Source organism: Zonotrichia leucophrys, chromosome 1 (assembly GCF_028769735.1).
Source record: "Zonotrichia leucophrys gambelii isolate GWCS_2022_RI chromosome 1, RI_Zleu_2.0, whole genome shotgun sequence".
In the NCBI taxonomy this organism is placed as follows: Eukaryota; Metazoa; Chordata; class Aves; order Passeriformes; family Passerellidae; genus Zonotrichia; species Zonotrichia leucophrys.
Genome location: NC_088169.1, coordinates 42,451,905 through 42,479,122, shown reverse-complemented (window position 1 = coordinate 42,479,122; position 27,218 = coordinate 42,451,905). Strand labels below are relative to the sequence as shown.

The 27,218-nt window shown below is 36.8% G+C and overlaps 1 protein-coding gene and 1 long non-coding RNA gene across 2 annotated transcripts in view; one reads left to right on the top strand and one right to left on the bottom strand.

The window, feature by feature from the left end:
• Positions 1–27,218, top strand: part of GPC6 (glypican 6) — a 726,811-nt gene that overhangs the window by 484,164 nt on the left and 215,429 nt on the right. The window lies entirely within an intron of this gene.
• LOC135447693 (uncharacterized) lies at positions 9,223–11,486 on the bottom strand. The gene is made up of 3 exons (XR_010440253.1): positions 11,424–11,486; positions 10,731–10,812; positions 9,223–9,909 (listed from the first exon to the last, which is right to left on the bottom strand). It is a non-coding gene; the product is annotated as an uncharacterized LOC135447693 (long non-coding RNA).

The following is a 27,218-nucleotide window of genomic DNA, read 5'->3' as shown; positions in this document are numbered from 1 at the left end:
AATACTTTGAAAAAAAATGGAAGAATTCTAATTATTGAAGTCTAATTTCTGCAAGCACCAGGTGTGACAGGCACCATGTGATGAATACCACATCCCATATTTCCAAATGTCATGAGCTCTCATCATACAAAGTTCAAGTAATATCATCTGTGGCTTTAGCTGGTGATAGAAATCCATAAGGGAAATTTTGTAATTGCTACTATCTTGGTGTTTTGATAGCATTGCAAGAATTGCTGTGATAGAGAGAGATAGATGGATGGATGGATGGATAGATGGTAGATAGATAATAGATAGATAGATAGATAGATAGATAGATAGATAGATAGATAGATAGATAGATGATAGATAGATAGATAGATAGATAGATAGATAGATAGATAGATAGATAGATGGATGGATGGATAGATGGATGCAAAGCCACACACGTGTGGAGTGTGTATGTGTTTACATTTTTTTAAGCTGATGAATTTTATGTTTGGGGAGATGCATGTTTGCTCTTGGACCATCTCCCTTAACCAGATGGTATCGTTGTGATTGTTGTGACACTTCATTGTTGCTGCCGGCTGATGACTCACCGAAGGAAAATCCCAGCACACCCAGTAGGAGAAAATAAGGCTGCTTGGTGTTCTTTGCTACATCTAATTTTCTAACAGAATTTCGACAGATGTGACAATTTTGCTGAAATGTTGTCAAAATAATAGCAACAAGTTGACAAATCAAATCTGGCTCATGTTCAGTCCCCTGGTATTATTCTGGTTCATCCGCAATAACAAGGGAATTTATATCAGTGTCATCCTTGACAACTTGATCATTTTAGATGGCACATTATCAATTTTTCATCCTTCTCTATGCCTTGCATTTTATTTTTTTTATTTTTGCTGTATGCTACTCTCTCTGGTATTTTTTGCAAATAATTATTACCAAGCAATTCCTGATCCCCAACTGGAAGTAAATAAATACAATAAACAAATCTTAAGCTTAGGAACTTCAAATCTAACATTGAAATGTAAAGGAAACTAAGCTTTAGGAGAGAATGTTCCTATGTTGTGCTGTTAACAAAAGTAAAACTGGGAACAGTAAGACTAAATATACCCAATACATGTACTATTCCACGTTTGAAAAATGCCGAGGAGAGATCTATAGGAATGCAGTCTGGTTATGGCATCTAAAGAAATACAGTAAATAGGCTTTGTGAGAGAACCTGTTTTGGTCACTCCACAAATTATTTCTATGTAAAGGTATTTTTGTGTCTCAATTATAAGAATTTGTTTTGTGAAGCTTTGTCCTCTTTTCCCCTAACGGAACTGATTTTAACAAAGATTTTGCTGAAAATCTTTAACAAGGTAAGACACAGAAACCAAAAGGAAGGATGACTTCTTTGAAGAATAACTGTAACTTTGAAGAATAATGCAGATTCCTGCTGTGTCTGAATCAGAACTCAGAGGCACCAAAATTTCATTGTCCATTGCCTGAAAAAGAGATTTACAATTCATTCACTGCTTCTTAGCTTTGTAGCTGTTGTATTTTATAAGGAAGATTAAAAAGTCATTAGGCAGAGGCAAAAACACCCTTACTTCATAAAAGTGATGGTCATGTGGGATTTGAACCTTAGCCTTTCAGCTCTGAAACTGTTCTTTGGTTTCTTCCAATCTCAGCTACTCTGTGCTGTGTTGTACAACTGCTGAATTCTCCAGGTCTTTTTCAGGGTGAAATCAAGAGTCATCAATGCTCTGTGCGAATGTGCAAATTCACAACAGCATCTTTAAATGACTGGAAGTCAATCAAAACCCCCCACATAAAGTACTACTAATTAATCAGTAAGGCATTCCAAAGTATGAAGTGGGATCCAAATACTGGAAATAGAACAGAGCTTTTTTTTCTTTTTTTTTTTCTCCACCTATGTATTAAGATTACAGGGTAGTGGGTAAAATAATCCAAACACCAGCCTGACCCCTGAAGTGTTGCTTGAATTCCTTGCCTAGTGCAATTTACTTTTGAAAAGAGACCCCTGTATTTACAATCCTTTTTTTTTTTGTTATTCTTTATTTAGTAAAGTCAGTAAGTATTTCTATGTATCCATTCTGGTAAACTATAACAATTCTGCTGTCCATCCAGGTCTCAGTGCAAAAGCATCAAGATCAGAAATTACACTGGAGGTACATTTGTTGTCGCATTCTACAGTCAGGTTAAGGGCTGAATAGCCATTTCTATTTCAGAACCATAGCAGTAGCCTGTTCTTCAAGGTAATTTGACTGATACAGCTATTTGCGGCAGTGAAAACTGAATGCAAGCTTTTAGAGAAAACAAAAAGTGATGTTGACAAATTTGACTGTGGCAAAAAATATGCTATGGAGAAGCTAGTGGATTTTAATGCCAGTGTTCTGCAGTCAGATGATGTAAGAAGGGAATCTGAAAAAAAAAATTGTAGGTGTGTAGAGAAATTGACCATCCACATTAGGAGTAAAAATGAATATGAACTTGTTTAATATGTGGTATAATTTCTGTAAGCAAATAAAAAAGATAGTCCTCTCAGCTGACAATTTATTACTACGTAAAATAACCATTTTTTACATAAAATGAAAATGGAGATTTAAAACAGATCTGGTACTTGCCTTTTTGCAGCACAGGGGATACATCAAAAATGTCCTTTACAGTAGTCTGACGTCTCTAAATATATCTCTAAATAACAGTGTACTATTTTCTGTACAACAACTTCTGATCAACTGAAGTAAATCTGATCATGACTAGATCATGTGATGACAGTCAGCTAGGGGCAGCATACTAACAAAATTCAGAGGGGAAAGAAAAGATTAAATTCGGAAAAATTAATCTGAAATACTTATTGTGACCCAAAAAAAGGGTCTTAACTCTTAACATATACAGTATCCTTCCCTCTTTTTATGGTATTAATTAGAAAATGGAATCTGAAACATGTCAGACATACTGATTAAAATGTTTAAAATTAAATATTATTACATTTTTTTTTAAATGCATAAGAAAAGGTTTGGGTTAAAATTAGTCTTGAATTTCAGTCAGATTAGACTTTTACCACAGTCACATATGGCACTGTGTAGAACATTATTATCCCTGTATCCAAGAACTTCCAAAAGCCAAAGGAAGGGCAGGCCCATCACTGGAGTTTCATGTTCCAGTGTTGTTGCTCACAGTTTGTGCTGTGCTTCACCACCAGCTCTGTGGAGAATCCAGCAATAGCCTGGTGCATTTGGGCATTGAATAAAATTTTCCAAAGTGTTCCACTGACTTGAAGCCTAATCTCTGAAAATTGGGTGGGTTTTAGATTCCCAAATGAATTGAATTTAGAATCTTCTGCATGGTTTTGTAGAATTATTCATTGGATATTTTCAAACATTTTTCCCCTTTTTTATTTATTGTGCATCACCGTCTTGGTCTATGTAGACAGAAACATCACAGACAGGCCATTAATAGCAATTTAATAACAATTGTAGTGTGGGTGGAGCCTTGCAGGAGCTCAAGGACTAGAACTACAATTTTGTGGCATTTTGAAAGCTTTAACCAGTATCAGAAACAGAGAAAGATTTATGTGACTCACTGTGACTCACAGAACCTGCTGTTCTGGTCCCATGAAGCACTGAGAAAAGTCTGTGGTTTTTTCATCTACGAAAAAATAAATATTTTTAACATCATTATTTTAAAATCTGCAGGAAATCATCAGGCTTCGTTTATCAATTTTCTTTTTCCTTTTCATTACTCTCTTCAGCAGAAAAGAACAATTGTTGACTACATTTATAGCTTTTGACTTTTTTCATCTTCGTCATGATCATGGCCATTTAATTGCAAGGCAATGCAAATATGGCAGGAGATAATAGAAAAATAAAGAGTTAAGGCAAACATCATGCTTGGTCTCTTGAATTTCATTTATGTTGGAAGGGAAATCTTCATAACAGAGATGATGGTGTGAGACCAGCTAAGGATGCTTTTTCCCCACATGGTAGAGCTGGGAGGAGGAAAGTGACTGGATCATGACCTCTCCTCCTCGGGGTGCTGACTGTGTGAAATTAGAAGTCTCCCCTTGTTGGTTAATCCTTGAAGTAACTGTCATTGCTGAGAACAAAGTGAAATAGGTCAAAGCATTGGTGACATGGAGGGCAGAACTTTCACTGACTCCTGATTGACCTCTGGGCCTCACCACAGACGGAGACTCGAGTCTGACCTGTAGCATTTCCTTCTTTTGCTGTGCCTATAACACGAGTTTTCTTTGTAAAGATAACATTTCCCTTAATGGATGCACCAAAGGGGCATATTTGCCAATGCCAGGGGCAGTGAACTTATCTGCCTTTTTCTAGTTCTTTACTAATATGTATTTATGTAGTCAGGGCAGGCAAATCTTTTGAGACTTGCAGACTCATTTGAAGGATAGCCATGTCAGCAGCATCATAGCATCTCAAATTTGAAAATTTAGAAGAAATGCAGATAGAAATGTGTTAAAAGCAAATATGCAAAATGCAGTTTTGCATCAACTGAGAACTTAAAATAAAACAGGACTTTAACACAGAATGTTAGTTTTTACAGTTATTACTATTTTTGCTGTGCATGAGATATGCCAGACTTCACTGTCCTCATGATTACAATCCCTGGTCCTGTAAAACAGAGAAACAAATTTCAGCTGTTACTCAGTAAAAAAATGAAATAAATGAAGTAAAAATAAGTAGGCAGAAGTGTAACAGAAGGGGACATAAAGGAAACAAGGATGCATCTAAATACAGATTAGTCTGTATTTTTTCAAAAGCCTTAACTTCATATTGGAAGTCTTTAAAAAGGCACGAAGTCCTAAAAAAAACATGACTTATTTAAAAATAGCTGCCTTGGTGGCTCAATATTTCTAGGCGTAAGCTCACTCTTAAAACACAACATCTAAAAAGAGGGGCATCCCAGTTCTACACTTCTTGCATTGTAGGTGTGTGTAAATATAGTGCAGAGACCTCCGTCATATATTACATTTTCCTTGGTGTTTGTCCTCAAGTGGGAATGTAAGTGCTACCATGGGAGGGCTGCATGATCTGTTTCTTCTGGTTTGGTGTCACCTGAATCTGTCTGGTACACTTATAACAAAAGGTTATTTAGCTGAGCTGACAGCATTATGCTCCGAGTTCCAGAGTTTATCTTCTAGCTGAAGAGTCCCTGTGGTCAATGGCAAGCTGAATATGAGTCAGCAGTGCCCTGGTAGCCAGGAGGGCCTGAAAAATCCCTGGTATATCTCGCCAGAATGATTTCACAAGAGCCATGAACCTTTGCATGCTATCCAGAACATGCTGTGGGTTTCAATGGGTTTCAAACATCATCTTTCTCCTCTTCTGTTATTTCTTTTGCTGCCAAAATGTATTTATTTTTCAGCTGTGTATTAAGGTGACTTGTGTTTGATCTTAAGCTGTAATAAAAGCATGTGAGAAATTTGTCAGAATGGGATGGTAGAGTTGAGCATGCCAATATTCTGATTTATTTAAATCTACATGTGCCTGGAAAGAGCAAGAAGTATCATTTTCAGTCAATAATGACCTTGTTTGAGTGATCTTTAAGGCAAACTGGTGCATTTCTGAAAGCACATTTCCATCTCTCTGCCTCTTTTTTTTTTTCTTTTCTTTCTGTCTATTTTTTTAAATTGACATCTCACAGCAAAAAGTGACTGAAGACTGCTCAGAAACTTCCCAGTGCAAGAGATCCATAAAATCCAGACAGCTGCAGGTGACACCAAATCAGAGGGAACAGCTCTTGCAGCACTTGCCTGGTAGCACCTGTGCTCCCTCAAGAGAACAAACACCAGTATTTCCCCAAAACCCCCAGGAAAGGTGCATGATGTGAAAACAGGCACCGCTGGCAATCGCCGGCTGGTGCCCGGAGTCAGGACCTGCCACAGACATTCCCCTTTTGCTGTCCCACTGCACGAGCACCACTGTGGGGATGAGTTCTGGCTACGAGCCCAAACGCGCTCCCTACAGCCAGGGCTGCCCTGCTGGGTGTCAGGTTTTGCCAAGACGCAGCTGTTTCCCTTACCATGCTTGAGCTCAGTCCAGCAGGTACAGCTAAGCTCCTTGATTTAAGTGTGCAGTGTTGCAAAATTTCCCTCTCTTCTTGGAGGTCATTAGGGGGATAGAATATAAGAAAATAAAGATAGTGTAGAAAGTAATCTTACCCCTAAGGAGTTGCAGCTGGGCCAATTATCAAGGATTAGGAAATGCCTGACTTTAACAGGCCACAGCTGTAACCAATGAGAAGCAGAGTGCTATAAAAGAGTGGGGTGGCTGCTTGAGAAGGGAACTGGACTCAGTTGGCTGCTTTGTGAAGAAGAAAGAGTCAGTGCTCTGAGGAGCTGTCCATGAGAAAACACCAAGATATGGAACTTTTGCAATAAGGAGACAACAGTATGGACCCCCTGTGATAAGATGACAACAAGGGTCAGGCCATTCAGGTGGTCTGCAAAGGTCTAAAAATGCCCTTTTTCCCTTGTAATTTTTTGGGGAGGTTATAAACTCAGGAAGTAGACTAAGGAAGTTGATTAAGATAAAATATTGTTTCAGTGAGACTGACTGCACAAATAGGCTCAGAATAAGGGAGCCAGGATGTGGCCATCTGGTGTTATGGCTGGTGAAACGTGCTCTTGCTGTTGGAGAGGTGTAAACAGCTTGAACAAGTGTCGTGTTTTGAAAGTAGCATTTCAAAAGGTTTGTAAAGTAAAGGGAACAAATTTGGATTTAATTTGACATAAATATAGAGGTAACAAAGATCTGGAAAAAGAATAAGCTGCACACTCCAGGATAAAAGTTCTGACATTTCTCATCTGGAACCTCTTTAAAGGGGACACAGTCTGCTGCCACACGAAGTTAGGTAAGACAGTGGACAAAAATGCTTTGAAAGTTTTTCATCAAAATGCCTCATCCATATACAAGTAATATTCTATGTGAGACAGTGTCACCTGGCCTTGTTATATCTTATTCATTCCTAATTAGAAATGAGGCATCCAGATGTGAAAGGTCATTATACTAGTTTCTATGGCACCTATCATGGCATATTTCTGTCACCTAGATTTTTATTAGAAGTGCACTGAACAAGCCCAGCACTCTCTGCCATATGTTTATTGCCATGTTCAAGGACTGCAGGTAAAAAGAATATTTTGTCTACCCAGATGGTTATTGCTACATTTGGTTTTAAACTTCCACAGCATCTCATAGTGCTAATTGGTTCACACTCTGATGCCAGTTTACAGAGATGTTATTTTTGGTAATAACACCATTGACAGCAATTCCTCTGCAAGAAACATCTCTTTAAGGAATAAAAGAAAAAAAAATAGGGAATTTCCCAGCCAAAAGCAAAGCTTTTTTTTTTTTTTAATGCTGATTCATAGGAAGTGTATTTTAAGTGTACCTTCATTTAAGACTATGAATTTTAGGGTTTGGTTTTTCCTTTTTATTCCCCATTGTAGCTTTATGAAAAGTCATTTTATCCATGCTTATTGAAGTGCTCAAAAGACATAAAGCAATAAAATTACTAAATTACTACTTTTTAAAAAGTGTCTTTGTCTTTACACAAGAGCATTTATGATTTTTTTAAAAACTTGCATTTTGTATTTCAGCATATATGAAATGTCTGGCAGTCATAAATTTTTTGTTTTGTTTTCAGTTATGGAAGGTGACTTCTGGTATCCCATTTAGCCTGAAGAGCTTCTTATTTGGCAGCTAATACTATTAAAATCAATTGCACCACTTGCTAAAAAAGGCACCATTCCACCTGCATCCAGGGTAAAAGAATCTGGCTCAGAACTGATATTGTCAAAATTGATTGATTTTGCTTTTGTCTCAAACCCACTTGAATGTGCAAAAAAAAAAAAAAAAAAAAAGAGGCTTTTCAAAGTTGAGCATCAATACACATTAGCAAGTGAGCAGATAACTTATCCAATGTTAATATTTAGGGTGTTTTATTATGTTCTCCCTTTTCCTCAAAGGAAAGATAGACTGTTTTCGGCAGGATTAGCATATATCCATCTATTTTTTTCCAAAGTAACATAATATGATTGGTGACCAAATTTTCAGGTAATTTTCAAATATGTCTGCTTCATTTTCTCAGGGTTTCAGTATGCAATAAAATTATGGAGCATATCAATCCTTATTACAGTACAGCAGAGAGCTTTGGCTCAGACATCCGGACTCTTGCTGTGATAAAGTTTATATGTTACATGAATCATGTATGGCAACAGAAGCCTAAATGAGACTGAAACACATTTCATTCAGACAGAATGTTCACAGTGTCTACCCCAGTGGTTTAGCAAGTCCACTGCTGAGTAGTATAAATGACAACATTGCCCTTTTTGCAGCTCAGTGAAATCCAAACAGATTTTCCCAAAGTTAGCCACAGATATTTTTCTAATCTCTTCCAGATTTCAGATACCATATGCAAGCAGTAGAAGTATATAAAAGACTGCTTTTGAGGGTCTTTAAATCCCAAAATATGTTTACAGTGCCAAGGGTTGTCTAACCTCAACAGGAAGTCATTTGACTGATTCAGTGATAGGGATGTCATCAACAGATATTTGTGATATTAAGAGTCAAAGAATGTATCAAAGAAAAATTTCTTCTAGATTTTTCTTTTCAAACCAACATACAGCACAATAAGTTGAAAGCACTTGATGGGTGTGTAATTCAATGAACCCATATACGTGAAAACCAAGGGGAAAAGGTGATAAAAATCTTAAGGTTATAATTTAAAAATAAAACCAGATGTGATAATAAGGCAGTAACTCTCCAGCATTGGAAATGTCACACAACCTTAGCTTGATGACTGTTACATGGAAAATCACCAATTTATTACCCATATGAATTGAAATTTCAAAACATAAAAACTTCAGCATATATTCCGTTGTTAGCTACAAGAGTTGCTCAGCTGTAGGTAAAACCTTGTGGTTTTTCAGTATTTGCTGTCTTCAGGACTGCCTTTTAAGAAAAACTGAACATTGAACATAAATTTTACTTACCACAGATAAAGTTTGGTCTGAATGAGTGATTTAACTGAACAGAAGTTTTATTAGCTCTTCAAATAATGAAAATTTTCATGAACATTATGCTATGTAGATAGTCTGTGAGAAATCACATTTTACTACAAATGTGAAAGGTAGTTATTTCTCTGAGCACACACTATTTGCATTAGTGTAATTTCCAAATTTGAGGATTTTTCAAATTTCTTGGTGTTTATTTTAAACTACTCATGTATTTTTCATAAAACCTGTTTAAGAAATCTCTCAGATGTCTGAAGAACTCCTGTACGAATTTTGAGTTATTGACTACAGCAGCTTCAGCGTTTTTTTTTCAAATTTATTTTCAAACATCAGTTGGGTTTTCTAAGGACATCAGAACGTTGATCATTCTGACTGAAGTTTTCTTTTGCATTTCCTATTTCCCTTGGTTTTAGGGAGAAAAAAAAAACATAAAAGGAAATGTGGCTTGAATTTTTACATTACACAGTGGCACCATAAGTATCACAATTTGTGGAGACTAACACAGTACTTCTGAGTAGCCAATGGGTTATCATCACAGGTCAATTTTTTTGTGGGTAGGATGTGGGTCAGAAAGTCGTTATTAAATATTAAAAATGTAAAGGGGAAAGGAATTACTGTCTCATTTATTTGCTTGGAAATTGTGAAACAAATTATGAAGGAAAAAAGCCTTTTGTTTTTTGCTGTTAGTAAGTGCATCATCTATATAGCAGGTATTTTCTGTGTTGTGGATCAGTTTGGTCTAAAATCAGAGGCACAAGACAGAATGAAGTCAGTATTTTTCCAAGATATATGGCAGCCTGGATTCACTTAAAAAGGAAAATTTTAGTTCACCTTCTCTTCTAGCTCCATTCATCTTCACTTAAAAGAATGTTCTGTCAGTATTGGACCTGGAACACAGTCAAAATACTGGATTTAGAGGCAAACAGGAGTGCTAGATCTCCATGTCAGCAAATATGTGACTTGAGCCAGGGGATAATATTTGCTTTAAAACAAGTTTAGCAGCCTCTAAATTATCATGTTTTGTATAAAATGTACACGTATATGGTTTTTTCTCCCCTACTTGAAAGCTGAGACTTAAGAAATAACTTGCTGGCTTTCTTATCACCCACCTCCTCAGCAGCATTATAACAATCAGGGTGAGACTGGTTATGTCAAATGGCACAAGGTTCACCATCAGCTAATTTTGCAAAGTTTGTTAGGCTGTATATGGAGACCATTTCCAGAAACTGGCACTGTAAAGTTCACTCCTTTTTTAGGCTCCTTGCTATTAGAAAATAATTATTTTGCTTGGGTTTTCCATGAAGAGTGAGCAGTTCTCAATACTCTAGAAAAATGGGAAGCTGTAGAGCATGTGCAAGACTATCTGCCTCAGTCTAGATGAATTCTTTTGTTTTCATATATTCTGCTTAGAGATTCGTGAAGTAACTTTTGTAAAGTTCTGTCCAGAAATTGTACAGAATGCCATTTTTGTGGTATTCTTCCAGAAACAAGTTTTACAGGGGTAGAAATGCTAAAACTAAAGGTGATTAAAATATTTTCAGTTTTCCATAAATGGGACTAGAACTAAAAAATATTTGGTGAAAGTGAACAAGAAGGCATTTAATGTTAAGAGATATATCATTGTCTCTGGTCTTTTCATGATGAATCATCATTGTGTTATATATCGTCATATTTTAACTCCAACTCAAAAATGAGACTGCTTTCCTACCTTGCTCCATAACTCCCAGTCAGCTAACCTAAAAATGCTGGTTTAGTGTTTCTAAATTGCTTCCCATCAAATTCCTACCAGCCTGAAACAAAAAATTGATTGAATACATTATAGGAAATTTAGCATGTTCAACAGGTCTGCAGCTGCTCTCTTTGAAAACATTACCATATGACATAATGCACCTCCTTTCACTCAAGATTTAGCCAAGTTCCTGATTAAAGGTGGTATCAGGTGGCATAACTGCAGGTATACGATATTGGAGTCTGGCAAACAGATGAGAAAAGAGAACACAAAAATTGTTACAGGAGTGGAAGGGGAACATATGTTGTAAAATCTTGGCAAATATTTTATCTCATTTTCTTTTCCGGTTGCAAACTCTGCAGTAGTTACAGCAGCCATAGTTTTTTTGTCCAGGTTTAATATTGAGAGGTAAGATGGGGTGGGAAGGAAGGGTTTCTCTCCTCTCATTGCATAAATGATGTTTCATCTCTCTTTGTAAATAAAGTTACCAAGTATTTCAGATCATTTTAGAAGTAGATCAATGGAACTGATAGGCATTTGTTTCATTAGCTCTTGATTACCATTACTAATTGAAAGTCAGGTGAAAAAATTATATTTTAGTGGCAATCACTCATGTTGTCATCTTATTGCAGGGGTTCCATACTGTTATCTCCTATCACAAAAGTTTCATACCTTCTTGGTGTATCTCGTGGGCAGCTCCCAAAAAGCACTGGCTCTTTCTTCTTTTCATAATAGCCAACTGAGTCCAATTCCCTCCTCAAGCAGCCACCCCACTCTTTTATAGCACTCTGCTTCTCATTGGTTACAGCTGTGGCCTGTTAAAGCCTGTTAAAGGCCTGTTAAAGCATTTCCTAATCCTTGATAATTGGCCCAGCTGCAACTCCTTAGGGGTAAGATTACCTTCTATACTATCTTTGTTTTCTTATATTCTATCCCCCTACACACTCACACTAGTTCATGTTTGATTGAAAGATGTGTTTGATGAAATTTATCTACTGATTCACAAAACTTTACCAGCCTAGGTTCATTTTTCTCTGTTCCTAAGTACAATAGCTTTATTACCATGTTGGAAGTTGGAAATGCTTGAGGAAGCAAGGAACAGACACATTTTTAACCATGGACCAAAACTTCCTGTTGTTCATCTTCACAGAATAGAAACAGTGTGACTGGCTAAAGTTAGAAGGGTTAAATATACAAAGAAATACCATACGGTTAATGTTCAGCAGTTTTCCCATGGTATATCCTTCTCCTTTTCGCATTTGAAACTGTATGTCACTATCCATTGTTTAATGGATTTGTCTCCTATCACCAGAATTTGAAATGTTGAGCTTTTGATCTGATGCACAGCAAACTTGAAGGTTTGCAGTATTTATCTAGCACTTGGTAATTTCTTTGAGTTTCATCTCAAATATTTGACAAGGACTTCTGTACAATGGTAGATGCTGTGGAACTGGGGCCAAGACTTTAGGGAATAACAATCTTTGACACACTTTATGGGTTATTATTCCTAGTTATATTCCTATCCCATCAGTTTTGATTTAGGACTTCATTAAATATTAAACTGAATGAATTTGCTTTTAAGTTTCTACCTAGTTTAAGTAATAACTGGACCTCATTTTTCTTTCTGTGTTTAAAGTAGCTGATATACATTTGTATATGCAAATAAATGTCTTCGCAAATAAATGTTTTCTGAAATCCTATGAGCAAGTATTACAACAGGCATTAGGATCCTAAAGAGGCTGTGGCAATCTTAATTAGTTTTTTGGACTGAATCCAATTATTCTTTATTGGAAACCATGCTGCGTAATTCCAGTGCTTGCTCTTGGTAAAGAATTTACTTCAACTATTAAAAAAAAGTAAGTACTTGCAAGAGGTTATCAAAATATTCGTTCTACAACTGGAGACCTGCTTGCATGAACATGATGCCTGTCATTTTGACAGAATGCCAGGGACCTCCAGGACTGAAAACCTTGAACTGTCACAGTTTGACAGGAAGAGCCAGGACTATAACACTGGGGGCAGTCATGCCCTGTGTCTCATGCAGACCAACCTGCTGTGGAAGTGCACACTCTGCAGTGGGTCACCTTTTTTGGCTACTCAAGAAGTGCTTTCTCAGCATTTAGGACCTACTGCTCATGTAATTCCAGGTGATACCTCAGTCAAGAGGCCTCCTGATGGCCAGCACTGGGGGCTGAGGCACAGCTCTCCAGAGTTGGTGGCAGAGGTCACTCACTGCTCTTGGGTGTAAAACATGCTGAGGGTAGGAAGGGGTGAGGTTTGTATGAACTCCTGCCATCTGTTGTGTAGCAAAACCAGTGGTTTATATTGAAGTTTTCAGTTCTAATGAAGAAGGTATGATTGCCTGCAATTTAACAGAGACCTGATCAGCTTTGTTGTCCCTGAGTAGTGAGAATTCAATCTTTTGCTATTCAAATACTAATTAAAAAAAGTTTTCCACTGATTCTAGTGATAATAAATTCACTATATCTCTTTTCTTTATGGGACTGAATGTCTTAACATTTAATTACTGTTAACAAGACCTTTATGGGAAGAATAGAAAATTTCATGCACTGTAATAGCATTAGCATATTAAATGTAACCATCAGGTGGCCCTCTTAGGATTACTGCTTCTGATTGAAACCTATTCAGTTTTGTCTTCATTGTCATTTAAACTTCATTAAGTATAAAAATTCATTTTTATTACTCCTTTCCATGGCTGCTTTGCAGTCAAAGTTGTGTAAGCTGACAATTCCTTTGGTTTCATCAATAGAAATTTAATCTGATTACATTCTGATTTGGAATGGTCTGAAGGATGAGTTGGATTTTTCAAAAACAAAATATGTATAGAAATAGTTGTTCTATGTGGAAACTAACAAATTAGAAACTATTAGATTTTTTTCTTTCAATATATTCATAGAATTTGTTTATAGAAGTTTGCCCTTAAGAGTACCATGTTTAATATTGCTTAACTTATCTAATAATCTGATTCTGTTTTGGAAGGGCAACCCTGATTAGGAAAAGGAAGAAAAATTTTTAAGTTATTCTAAAGGTCAGAAAGCATGACCAAAGTTGAAGTCCTACAGAATCAAAGTTTCTGTTACTAAGTAAACATACTTCAACACCTTCCAGATACGGTGTAGTAGTGAATTTCATTGCTTCTGTGGTTAAAATAGAAAAAATAGGATAAGAAGTTGTTTCCTTAAGTGCAGGATATAATATTCTCCATGCTGCACTACTGTCAAGAAGCTTCTGACCCTTGGAAGAAGAGAACAAAATATCAATAACACTGACCTTTATAACAAGAGGTTACTTTTCAGTTCTTCTGCCACTAATTAGTATCAACATCTAAACATTAATTTGCATTGTTTTAATTGGAAGTTCTAGCATGATTAGCACAAAAAGCAGGTGATATTGTCATGCCTGGCTGCTTTGCTATTATTTCTGCCAGTCTCTGATTTGCTTTGCCAAACAACATGCAGGTTTCCTCACCCTGCAATACAAGCGCAGAAACTCACATTTCAGGTGGCAGAACACATTCCAATTTAGGACAATGAAAAATATACACTTTTTTTTTTTTTTGTCTGATTTGATTTTCACAGCTCCTGATGTTCCTTTAGGAAGCAGTGAATGATTTGCTTTCAGGAGATGGCAGCTTTGGAGCACAAGGCCGTGTTTGTACCAGGGAAGTGTTCATGTGGGGCAGTGATGATGTACCATCCTGCAAAAGTGTTGTGTGCACAGGCAAAAGGTCTTGGTTTCAGTGTCACAAAAAGAAAGCCCAGGCTGCTGCAACAAGTGTTATTGTTTGATAAAAATAAAGCTTCCTTTGCTTGCCTTCAGTTTTAAATATTTGTTATTTAACTTGGTTCAGTTAGGGTTTGGTTTGGAGTTTTTTTTGCAAAGAAGCCTTTTCTTTCTGCAGTTCAATCTGACTTTGCCATATACAGCTTTGCACTGTAGGGAAGAAACCTTTTTTTATCCAAATGTATATATTTTATTTTGCATAGAGCAGCAGCTGATTTTTTTTTCTTGTGATTCTTATTTAAACTTTTCAGTTGTGTCAGTTTTAGTAAAAAGGACAAAGACTTTGATGGATAAAACAAGTTACGTTAATTGCATAGCTGGTGTTCTATTCCAATAAAATATGGCTAAATAAGAAGGAAACAAAGATTGCCAGGAAATCACTGATTTCTTTGATGTGGAAAAGGTAGTGATTGTTATTATCTAGTGATTTTACATGACATGCCATCAAAACATCTCAGTTATTTCCCTCTGTACGTGCTGGTGCCTGTGGCTTCCTGGGCATTCATGAACATCAAAAAGACCTTTTCCAATATTCCAGACTTGTCCCCACGGACTTGGCATGGGCACCATGGTGGATGTGGCATTTCACATTTTCATCATCATCACTTAACTTGGTGAAAGTGAAATTATTTACCTAAAACTAGCAATTTGGATTCTTTTTGCCTAAGCTAAGGGCATTAATCAAAACAGTGATATGATACCCTGGCCCGTGGTCCAACATCCTGTGTCTTGGTAATACCCAAAGTAACTGGGGATTCATTTTGTCCCTTTTTTTCATAGGTAGTCAGTAAAATGCAGTGAGGTGCTTTTGTCTGCAAACAAATGCACACAAATAGCCTCACAATGACAGCAAAGAGAAAAATGTCCCAAAATGCTGCTGTCTGCTTGAAAAAACAGTGACATTTGCTTCCCCTCTTCAGGGTAAAAGTGGAAGGAAAGGAGAAATTTGACTGTAGAGATCATTCTGGAAACTTCTTTATCTCTGAGCTCCTAAAATGAGGTTTCCAATAAATTTTGTTAGTAGGAACTATATATAATGTGTGGTTAATAGTTCAAGGGACATGAAAACCACCATCATAATATTGTCTTCTGAAAGAGCGCAGGAAAAAGGCGGAGCAAATTGAGGTAAAATCATTCATGTGTCAGAGGACACTATTATGATAATCAAGTTCATTCTATTACAAAAGTTTCTCAGGGACAGAGTTAAGACTTAGTGAAATGTGTAGGTGGCTTAGCCTCGGAGAAAGCCTGAGACATAATTAGAGCTAATAGAAAGAAATTGAAAACATAGTCAAAAATTGTTTTCTAAATGTTTATAAGGAAAATGAGCAATCACACAAATAAATTCCCTGGCAAAAATGTTGAAATTAAAGCTATTTCATGAACAGTAAAATTATATAAAATATTAATTGTTAAAAAATGAACAAGCTAAATGAACATGAGTTTGCTTGCTATGTTAGACAGAAATGTCTAGTGTAAAGAGCTAAATTTCCAGCAGAAAAATGAGTTGTTTCATAATTGTCAAAAGGTATAAAAACTAGGTAAGAAACATAACTCAGAAAAGGAAACTTTGCTCCACACACCTTAACTAAAACATCCTATCTAGCTTTGTACTAACCTTCCAAACATGGTGAAGAATTAACTTCTTCCTGCAGGAGAGTCATGAAGTGGATTGGGACTGAGGAAGAAAAAATATGGATTCTCAAGAACATGGGCTACATGGTCAATGGTTTTTGGTCTTTAGCTTTTGAAGTTTTCTTGAAAAAAAATATATTTTCAATAAATTATCCTATATATATTGCATAATTTGGAAATAGTAGAAAATAGTAATACATCTATCTGTAAATCTCTACAGAGAAGGTTGATCTGTAGTTCATTTTATTCTATTTTATGGTTATGGTAAAAAAACTATCCAGAAACTTCAGAAAGATTCATTTCACCATCCCAGAATTCTTTGCCATTTTATCCCAACAAATTGAGTTGTAAGTCATTTTCAGGTGGTTTCTCCAATAATCTCAGTAAGTGTAATTTCATGCAGTGTAATTCAGACTTACATTCCTATTGTGGAAGAGAGCTTATCAGTCTGTCTTCTTGGACAGAAAGGCAAAACCCTTTAGAATTACTTAGTTTCAGGTATATTTTCTTTGCAGTGCAACATAACTCTTCCCCAGGAATGGAATATACCTTGTGTTTGTTTCCATTTTTGGCTAAGATCAACCAATGCAACTTTAACAAAGCTTTTGTAAGCATTTAGAGAACTACATAGTTACAAATAGTGCCAATGTTAATATCAGAGTGAAGTAAATGAAGTAAATGCTCTGTTTAGCCAGAGAATGAAGGCAGCAGTGAAAGTTTTTATATCTGGGGTATTTTTTTCTGGAGATTGCCATGGAGAACAGACAGATTCAGCATCACAATAGGACTTTTCAGGTTAGTTTGCAAGCGAGAGCATCACAGTGCAAAATGTGGTGGTGGTGTGAGGGACAGAACTCACTCACTAACCTGTCTGCCTGTCTCACACTGGCCACCCAGCAGCCATCAGGTGTGAGCACCAGCCAGGATCCTGCAGTGGTGTCTGCATGGGCAAAAGGTTTTGCAGAACCAGGACCATAATATGCCCATTATTAGCCTGCCTTCCCACTGGAGACTGAAAATGAGATAGTATTTGTTTTCTTACCCAAGCCCAAGATGTCAGGGCTGCTTGTAGGAAGATTTTGTTTGCTTCCTGTAGATCAAACAAGAATGAGAAAAAAAGATGTTGATCACTGGATTAGTCTTTAAAATGGTCAATCTTTGGAGAATTTTGTCAAGCTGATATTTCTCATTTGTTAAGGAGGAGTATCAACTAAGACATATGTAACTCATAAAAAAGGGAAAGAGAGAGTTCATTCCATATTATTTTCACACTGTTAGCTTATTTTTAATTACTGTAATATTCCTAATTTCATTTAATTACTTCATCTTTTATTCCAAAATCTTCACTTTTAGAGGAAGGAAAATAAAATTGTCAGACTTCAGGGTAGAGGACAAGAATAAGAAATTATAGCAGAGGATTTTCATTTTATGCTTCAATATTATTTTTTATTATCATGTGACATGTATGAGGTTACATGCATTCATTTGAAGATTAATTGCTTTTCATCCAATAGCCTTGTAAAGACACAGGGGGGAAAAATGAGGTTATGGATCAACCATTCTGCTTTTCTCTTCAAACTAATAATAACATCATGTTATTATTATGTATGTTGAGTGAGTTATCACAGTTATTTCCAGTATTGAATTAAAAAATTAAATTACAGTTTATGAAAACTGCATTAATATAAGTCAAATGCATGTCAAAAAATTGAATTCTTCGAAGTTAAGAAAGTTGATTAAGTGGCTTATTTACATGAGGCATTGGCAGGAATGAGGAAATTCTAAAAAGAGTAGGAAAATCATGTAACAAAAGCAAAGATACAAGGTCAACTTATCTGTATAAGAGAAGCTTGGTAGAAGATATTGTGGCATCAGGGGATGGATTCAAAATATGAAGAAAGCTGTTCACAATAATTTTGTCATGTGGGTTTAATTTCATTGTGCTCAGGAAAAGAGTTTTCATACAATTGTTTTAGCTGTTTGAAAATAATTCTAAAAATGTTTGTAGATTAAGGCCTGGTGCCTAAAGGGCCCACTGCCACCTTAAAACATAAAGACCACTTATCTTTCTATGCCTCACCCCATAAGCTCCTTATGTGTGTAACAGATGTGTGCAAACAGCAAGGAAAGAGTAGTTTTGGAAGTTTTGGTTCCACTGGAGAACCTGAGGAAGGCTTTTCACAGGAGATCCCCTTGGTTTCAGGGACTTGGGTGGGTGAGGAGGGTGGGGTCCTTTAATTTGGACAAAAAGAGAAGAAAGAGGTTCTAGACAAAAACAGCCAACTCCATAGGCCTGCACACACTGAAGCTGTACTACTCATCCCTACAACTCTGGAACGATTTTGCTTCTCTGAAACTACTTTTTTCCTTCTTGTGACATGACCATACTACTGTCACTGATCACTTACCCCCTATATATGCAATCACTTCTTCTGTTGCTCTATTTCTCTCATTTTTCACGGAATTTTTATGAAATTTGTGGCACCATAAATGGTTGTATGACTCAAAAACATTTTACCCATGTGCATTATAATAGCCTGTTTTATATTACAGCTCATTGCACTCTAAAAGCATAAAAGCTTTCAAGGCTGTTGATTCTGTTAAAGCTGCATTTGCCTATTGCATTGGACACTGTACACTTACAGGATAAAACAGCAGAGAATCATTTACATTAAAGCAGTCCTTCTCTAACTTTGCGATACTTCTATGAAGTGTTTTCTTAGTTGTCTAGGGGGGTTTCTATATGTCATTCTTTGTTTTGATTTCTTCACACTTTTAAATGATAGTCCTGTTTTTAATTCTATAGACCAGTCAATGTCTTTTTTAATGGATAAAAACTGCTTACTGGAAAATGTTGGGGTCGTTCATGTGTTTCCCATTTTATTATATGAGACTGATGGTCTTAAACACAAATTTGTATTCCTAAGTTTAATTACCTGGATTTCACAGAGATTAAGCAGTCTGTTTCATGCTACTTAGTAGGACTTTTTGGATGCCTGGTCAGTTTGAAATTAGTAAAAGACTCAACTTTGTTCCAAGTTCAGTTATTTTGTTGGTTGTTTTTTAAACCTTGGTCTACATACCTATCTCAATTTTCACATAAATTAGGAGTTGCAATTCATGGATAGCTTGTAATTTATCATCTGTTCCTCTTAACACCCACCTTGTCCTCATCATTTACAGATGATAATCAAAAAGCCACAAAATTTGGCATCAAGTGTAAAGAAAATCAAATTTAAATTAAATAATATTAGAGGGGAATTGTTATCATGCCAGAACGAAAAAAAAATGGGCCTGTAAAAGGAGATGAGCTAAATATATACAGTAGCACCCTCCAGATAAAGTGCAAAATTTGCAAATCCTTTTTCTCCTCTTTGAAATATAAGTGTATTTCACCTTAACAAAGAGATGTGCCTTTTTATCTTCTTTATTAGATGTCATATGCATTGTCTAATGTAAATGAAAAATTGTACCATGTGGGCTCAAAATTCCTTTTTCTTTCATGCACATGACATCTTTGCTTCTGAAATCTAATGCAAATAAATCATCATGTCAATGAAAATCAGTAATCTGCACCAAAAAAAAAAAAAAAAAAAGTGGTGGGGGTGGTGTAGGTGGTTAGAATGTGCATCTTCATGAGTTTAAGAAATAACAGCACTGCTTATTTCAGTACTCAGGGTCTATTCCCATTTGCCTCAAGAAGAAGTTCTGCTTCAATTATTTAACTGCAGAGCTCTTTTTTAACAGCCTAGGTGAATTTCCAAATGGACCTGGCAGTCTGGCCCTTGAGGCCAGGTGATGCCTTCCTCTCAAATTTACATGGGTCAGGAATTCATTCTTAGAACTCTTCACATCTTCTGTGAGTGTGAGGACTCCCTGTTACACCTGTAGCATGCAAGTGTTACCAGCAGGGTTGCAGCTCTTTTTCAAAACCTGCATCCCCATCCATTACAGCTGTTTTTGTTCTGCACAGGATGCTTATGAAGATGCAATTTTTGGTATGTGTGTATAGCATAACTGTTATGTTTAATGGCTTGGAAGATATTGTCACTTGGGATTCTAGCACTTATAGTCCTCAGGACTTCTGGGTAGATCAACTCTCAAGTATTTTTCTAATTCTCCTCTTAGCATTTCTCAATTATTTTTTTGCATTTGCTTCCAGGTTTCTTATCTCTGAATCAAGAAATATTACTGGATGCTGAAGGTGTGATTTCAATCACATCTGTTTTATTTTCCTGTCCCAATGAAGACTGTTGCATCACCACTCTTGCCATTAACTTCTATGTATGTTCAACCTCAAGCTTTCAGCAATAGGTCATGTTAATCCTATGGAAAGGCCTCCCTCAGTACCATATTCCATTGACACCAGAGCAAACTTCTGACAATTCCACAGTGAGATCTCAGTCAGGGCAGATTGTTCTGAGCACAATCTGTATGTCTGAACAATCTATCTGTCTGGGATCTGGTATCTCCCTAAGCACAAATAAAATATTGACTTGTATTAAGAACTAGCCCTTTTGTTTCTTTTTGGTTTTTTTTTTTTTGTTTTTTTTTCTCTTTTTTTTTGGTTTTTTTTCTTTTTTTTTTTTTTGTGGTTTTTTTTTTGTTGTTGTTTTGTTTTGGTTTGGTTTGGTTTGGTTTGGTTTTTTTTTTCTTCAGGTGTGAAAAGTCCAGGCTTATTGCTGATCTTATTTGAGCATGGCCATAAAATTCATGCCATAAAACAGACACTGGTTGCTGCATACAAAGTGAGCCAGCTGTGCATTTGGGACACTTCATTGTCTGGCAGTGTTTGCCTTAGGTTTTCTGTCATGGGTTTGCAGCTTTTTTTAATCTGCTGTTGTGATGGGTTAGCCTGCTTATACAGCTACTGTGTTTGCTTCAGAGGGAAACCTCTCCCTAAATAGCTTCCAGGCACTGGAAACTGGATGTCAGCTTGCAGGAGGGCTCTTGCTCTCATAAGGGACCCCTTATGACGTGTGTAAGCCTTGTGAAGAGACCAGTATGACTATTTCAGAACCTGATCTTCAGACCACAGGCAAAAAGACATTGCAGGAATGAGAGCTTATGAGACACTGGAAATTAGGCCCTTCCTTAATGTTACCTGAAAAAGGGCAGATTTCCACTATACTGTCTTCAGTGAGTGATTCAGTTTTGTATCTGCAGAATAAGGATAATGGAGATAAGAATGTGAATTTTAAAATGGAGTTTATGAGGCATAAGTTTTTGTGCTCAATTTCACATATATGCTCAGATTTAAAATAAAAGCATGTTGCAAAAACTTTTAACTTCCACATATGACAATCAGAAGATTATTGTAGTGAGGTGTCTGTTGTTCATCTTTTTAAAAATATTTTGTTAACTGAAAGTTTATAGCAGAGGAATTATATATTTAGAAAAGCTTGTTTGACATGAAATCTTTATTGAGTATAAATCTTCTCAATAAAACAAAAATCATGGCAGTTTCACAGGTTTTCCTATTATACATACCTTTTTCTGCTTTTCATGGACTTAGTGTATACATAACAATGGGGAAATAGACTCTGGCACCTATCAGAGGTAGAAGAAATACATTTGAAGGGCAAAATAGCAAGGATTCCTAAGAAACTTTGGTTCAAGTGGCCTTTCCACAAGTTTGTTGCTTCTTGCTGAATAGCAGCCACCAGCTGCCACACATGGCTGACTTCATGAAGAGTTCTAGGAGGGTTTGATTCATTGTTGTGACTTTATTAATACAAAATCATGAACCTGAATTAAGCAACCAATTTAGATAAGACCATCTGTTGTCTAATAAGATGTGACTGTAATTTGAATAGTGGTTTTATAATAAGTGTATTACGGGATGAAGGACAAGCAGATATTAGCTCTGTCTCATTAGCTTACAGAAAAAAAAAAAAGTAGTTAGCTTGCCACTGTGGAACAGGGAATATTTTTCTTTGTCTTAGGGCAGTTCTGTGTACAAGTGCACCCCCCTGTCTGTATCTTCTCTACCATACAATAATGTCAAAAACTGAAAAGAAAATGGGATTCAATGTACCTCCTGGAACACTCTTGTGATACTTCTTTAGTGGCAACAAATCCATTTGGTTCTTGCCTGGTTCTTCATGGTGCTACTGGATACTGACTGCTGTGAAGATGAAAATGCTGCTAGGTTGCCTTCCAGTTTATCAAAATTACGTCAACGTCATCTGGGTTTGCTTTATTTAGTTGCCCTGTCTGGTCTATTACAAGAATGGAATGTCAGCTGGGTACTGAGAAAGTCTGTCCTTTTCTGGATGTCTGGCAATGAGAAAAGGGACAAAGCACATTGTAAAGCTGACTTGTCAACTCAAACTCTCCCTAAAGCTTTCTTATGTTTTTTATATGGATGTTAGATAATGCTGTAGAGTAGATTAAGCTTTACTACTCACCATTATGCTTTTATTGAACCTCTAAAACAATATTATAGAACCATTGTCCAGTTAAGTAACAAGGATAAACCTTTTCTTTGGTCATAAAAACCCAAGCATTAATCCATATGAATGAAGATTAAGACAGAAATAAGTGCACATTTGTCTGTCACTGATTTTCTAAAAAAAGAAGAATGTTGTGTATTTGTACAGTTTCTGGTTGAGCTGTTGCTTCCTCTCATATCTGAATGATCTTGAATCCAGGAAAGCGAAACATATAATTAACAAGGAACCTAGTACTATGGATTAGAAGGTTGTATTAAAACACCAGACTGAGTGGTGCAGTCAGCATGCTGGAGGGAAAGAATGCCATTCAGATGGACCTTGACAAGCTTGAGAAGTGGGCCTGTGTGAACTTCATGAAGTTTAATATGGCCAGCTCAAAGGTCCTACACCTGGTCTGGGGCAGTCCCAAGCACAAATACAGCCTAGGCAGAGAATGGATCAAGAGCAGCCCTGCTGAAAACGGCACAGAGTGTTTGTGGATAAGAAGATCAACATGAGCCAGCCATGTGCATTCACAGCCCAGAAAGCCCAACATACTCTGGGCTGTATCACAAGAATAGAATGAAAAATCTTTTCCTAATATCCAACCTAAACCTCCCCTAACAGAGTTTAATGCCATTTCCTGAGGTCTTGTCACTTCTCACCACAGACAAGAGATCAGCAGATTAAGGGAGTTAATTTTCCCCCTCTACTCTGCTCCTGCAAGACCCCACCTGGAGTACTGTGTCCAGTTTTGGGGTCCTAACACAGGAATGATGTGGATCTGCTCAAGCAAGTCCAGAGGAGGGCCAGGTAGATGATCACAGGGCTGGAGCACCTCCCATATGAGAGCAGGCTGAGAGAGTTGAAGTTGCTCACTCCAGAGGAGAGAAGGCTCCAAGAGAACTTAGGGCAGCCTTCCAGTACTGAAAAGGGACTCACAGAAAAGCTGGAAAGGGCCTTTATCCAAGGGCCTGTTATAGCAGAAGGGAATTTGGCTTTAAACTGAAAAAGGGTAGGTTTAGATTGCACCTAAGGAAGAACTGTAGGGGTGGTGAGTCGCTGGAACAGAGAGTTTGCCAGAGAACTTCTGGGTGCGGCATCACTGAAAATGTTCAAGGCAAGCCTGGGTGGGGCTTTAAACAACCCGGTGTAGTGGAAGGTGTCCTGCCCATGGCAGGGACTTTGCAAACAGATGATCCCATCCAAACCAAGCCATTGAAAAAAACTCATGAGTTCCTTGAGATGGATATTATGATGTAAAAAATTACATCAACAGGTTTTGCACTTCCATGTTTCACAACATGTAGATACAGGACCATAAAAGAGCAATTAATACAAAGGTCTCCAATTTCCTTTTGTCTCTATTCTGTTGCTACTGCCTTCAGAGTCTGAATGCTGAGCTTCAGGGACAATGTTGAGTCTGAACACTAAGGCACCTTTTTGGTAGTCAGCTGGCTATGCCATTGCTTACTCAAAGGCAGAAAACAATCCAGTATCCGAGAGAACAGTTCTGGCATCAGGCTAAAGGTGAGCATGAAAAGACGAGCGGGATAAGACCTTCCTTGGATATCGGAACAAGGGCATATTGTGCTTCAAAAGCCAGAGTGCTTTTAAGCCTCCAGGAAAGCAAAGAATCTGAAACTGATTCTTTCTATTAAAAGATCCAGTTATTGCATTGACTTTTTCAGAGAGGGCGGACAATGAGTTTTCTGTACAATTTAATGAAGTATCACCAGAGAAGAAATTACATAATATGAAATCTTTAGACAAGATTGAAAGAGCACATTTTTTATTTCCAGAATGGTAAGGATTCATTGCAGCTTCACATTTCCTAACAAACCCTGAAGTGAAAATAATGTCTCTCTCCTTAAATCCTACTGTATCATTTCAACAGGGAGCTGCTTTATGCTCACATTCATATGGTTTTTAAAGCTATAACACAGTATCCACAAAATTTTCTGAAGCATTTCATTTTTTAGGAAATCTGTAAAGAGTTGTAAGGAGTAGGAAGCCTTTTGTATTTGCAAGAGCAGAAAGTCTCAGGCAGGAAATACAAGCTAAGCAAAAGAAATTGTATTGCAGGTGCTGATCATTGGCTGGGAGAAGATCAGAAGGTTCTTTGCACATTAAAAACATGCACATCACCAGCAGGGCCACAAGTTTGAAAGTAATATTGCAGCATGTTAGTTGTGTTCTGTTTATTTTCTCTGTGTCTCTGTATGTTTTTTTCCTAATAGTACTTTTTTGGATTTATGACTGCAATCAAAATGCAGTATTTACTTCCAAGGAATATACAAGGCTTAAAGTAAAAGGAAATTGTTTTTCAGCAAAGGCTGAAAGTTAAACATGTAAGAGTTTCATTTAATGGTTTTGTGTGGAAGATACTTTTGGGCAAGGCTTGTTACATCTGTTACACCTTTTAAAATGGAATATCATGTTTTGTATATGTGAATTCTGTTGAATACCATTAATCCCAGGAAGCAGCCATTGAAGCCTTTGGAAAGGGGAGGGTAAAAAACCCTTCTATTTTAAAGGGAAGGTTATAGTCGAGGTTAATTCAGAGTGCCATGAAAGTGTGGCCGTGACAAGATTTAGTGACAATGTAAGGCCAAATTAATGCAAGATCAGTGGCCTGACTATTGATTCTTATCATGGGATCCTGCTGAAATGAAGTCATTATTTAATTATACTTTTACTTACACTATAAATGGCTCCTAGAATAGACTGCACTTGATTTTGATGTCTGCAACTCCATCTTCACTTTTCTTTTGTGCCCATAAATAAGTAGAGAATGAATATAAGCACTCCAAAAAATTTTCATTTATTGTACTTCACATGCTGTCATTTTCCCAATGTTTTGATTCTTCTGTTCAGAACAGTTTCTGATATTAAATAAATCTGGCTACAGAAGCCTCTGAAAACTGTGAAAGCAAAATTTCTCTAAATTTGTTTTTAAAAAGTCAGTGTTTGAATGGTTTTCCTTTTCTTCTTGAGTATTTTAAAATATTTTCTTTCACTATCTCTTGAAGACAACTAAACTTACTGTTCATACTAAAAGAAGTAACTTAACTGAGACCTAGAAGAACTTAGTAATTGCTTTATTGGGATTTAAGATACAACAGCAAGGCTTTGCTATAGAAATCTATATGGGAAAGCTCAAGCATTCACAGAATAGCAGCAACATTCACTGAACAGTCAAAATTGCACTGGTTTCCTATTTTATATTATGAATTATCAGTATCAAATATTTATATTTGATTCTCTTGATTCTGAATCAGATCTGTTTGGAAAATGTGTGGCAATAAAACTTGTAATTAATTCAGGTTTAATTTGTCTTGTGGACTAAGCCCCACATTTTAATCAAATTACACAGATTTGAAAACCCAGCAATTGAGAAAAATAATTGCAATGGGTCGATGTTAATAGTTGGACTCTTAGACATTTTTTCCAACCTTATGATGCCATGAAAATGTAACTGGTTGTCATTGTAATGCTACTGTTTGAAAAGCAGCATGTAAAAATGGGAAGAATCACAGGATTATGTTTGTCATTTTTAGAACAGGGAAGTATTTACTTCTGTGCTTGTATAATACAGTGAAAACGCAGTCCTGCTCAGAACAAGAATCTTAAATAAATAGTCATTTTGAGGAAACAAATCTCAGCTCAGTGGAATAAAGTTTCATAAAAAGTTGGTGAGAGATTTAGAATCAGAGAATATTGAGTTGAAAGTGACCCACAAGGACACAGCTTGTGGTCTCATATAGGACCACTTCAGGAATCCCACCATGTGCCTGAGAGAGTTTTCCAAACGCCTCTTGAGCTCTGTCAGGCTGGTGCTGTGAGCACTGCCCTGGGGAGCTGTTCTAGGGCCCAAACACCATCTGGGGGCAGAACCTTTTTCTAATATCCAACCCAAACCTCCCCTGACACAGCTCCAGGCCATTCCCTCAGTCCTGTCACTGGTCACCACAGAGAAGAGATCAGTGTCTGCCCCTCCTCTTCCCCTCATGAGGAAGCTGTAACTGCAATGGGGTCTCCCCTCAGTTTCCTCCTGGCTGAAAACACCAAGTGACCTCAGCTGCTCCCCATATGGCTTCCCCTCCAGGCTCTTCACCATCTTTGTGACACCTCCTGTGGACACCCTCTAATAGCTCTATATATTTCTTTTATTCCGGTGCCCAAAACTCCACGCAGGATTTTCAGGAGAGGCTGCACCAACTAAGACTATAGCAGAACAATCTCTTCCCTTGACCAACTGGTAATTACAATTAATCAGATAAAGTGAGCAAAATTAACTTCTTTAGTTTCAATCAAGCAATGAGTAAAATCAATCTGCAGAATTTAATTTGCTTTTCATGGTATCCCACCATATTTAAAAAAGCTTCATATCCACAACTCCTTTTTGCTTTTATACACTGTATTTTTTTCTTTTAAAATAAAATAATATAAACCTAGATCTTTTATAGAGCACAAAAGATAAACATGTAACAAAACAAACCCAGTCTCTGCAAGACTGTACTGTACTCTAAGTCAGATATCTAACTCTTAGCTTATATTGTGGACTTTTCTGTTTGGAACATTATTCTCATTT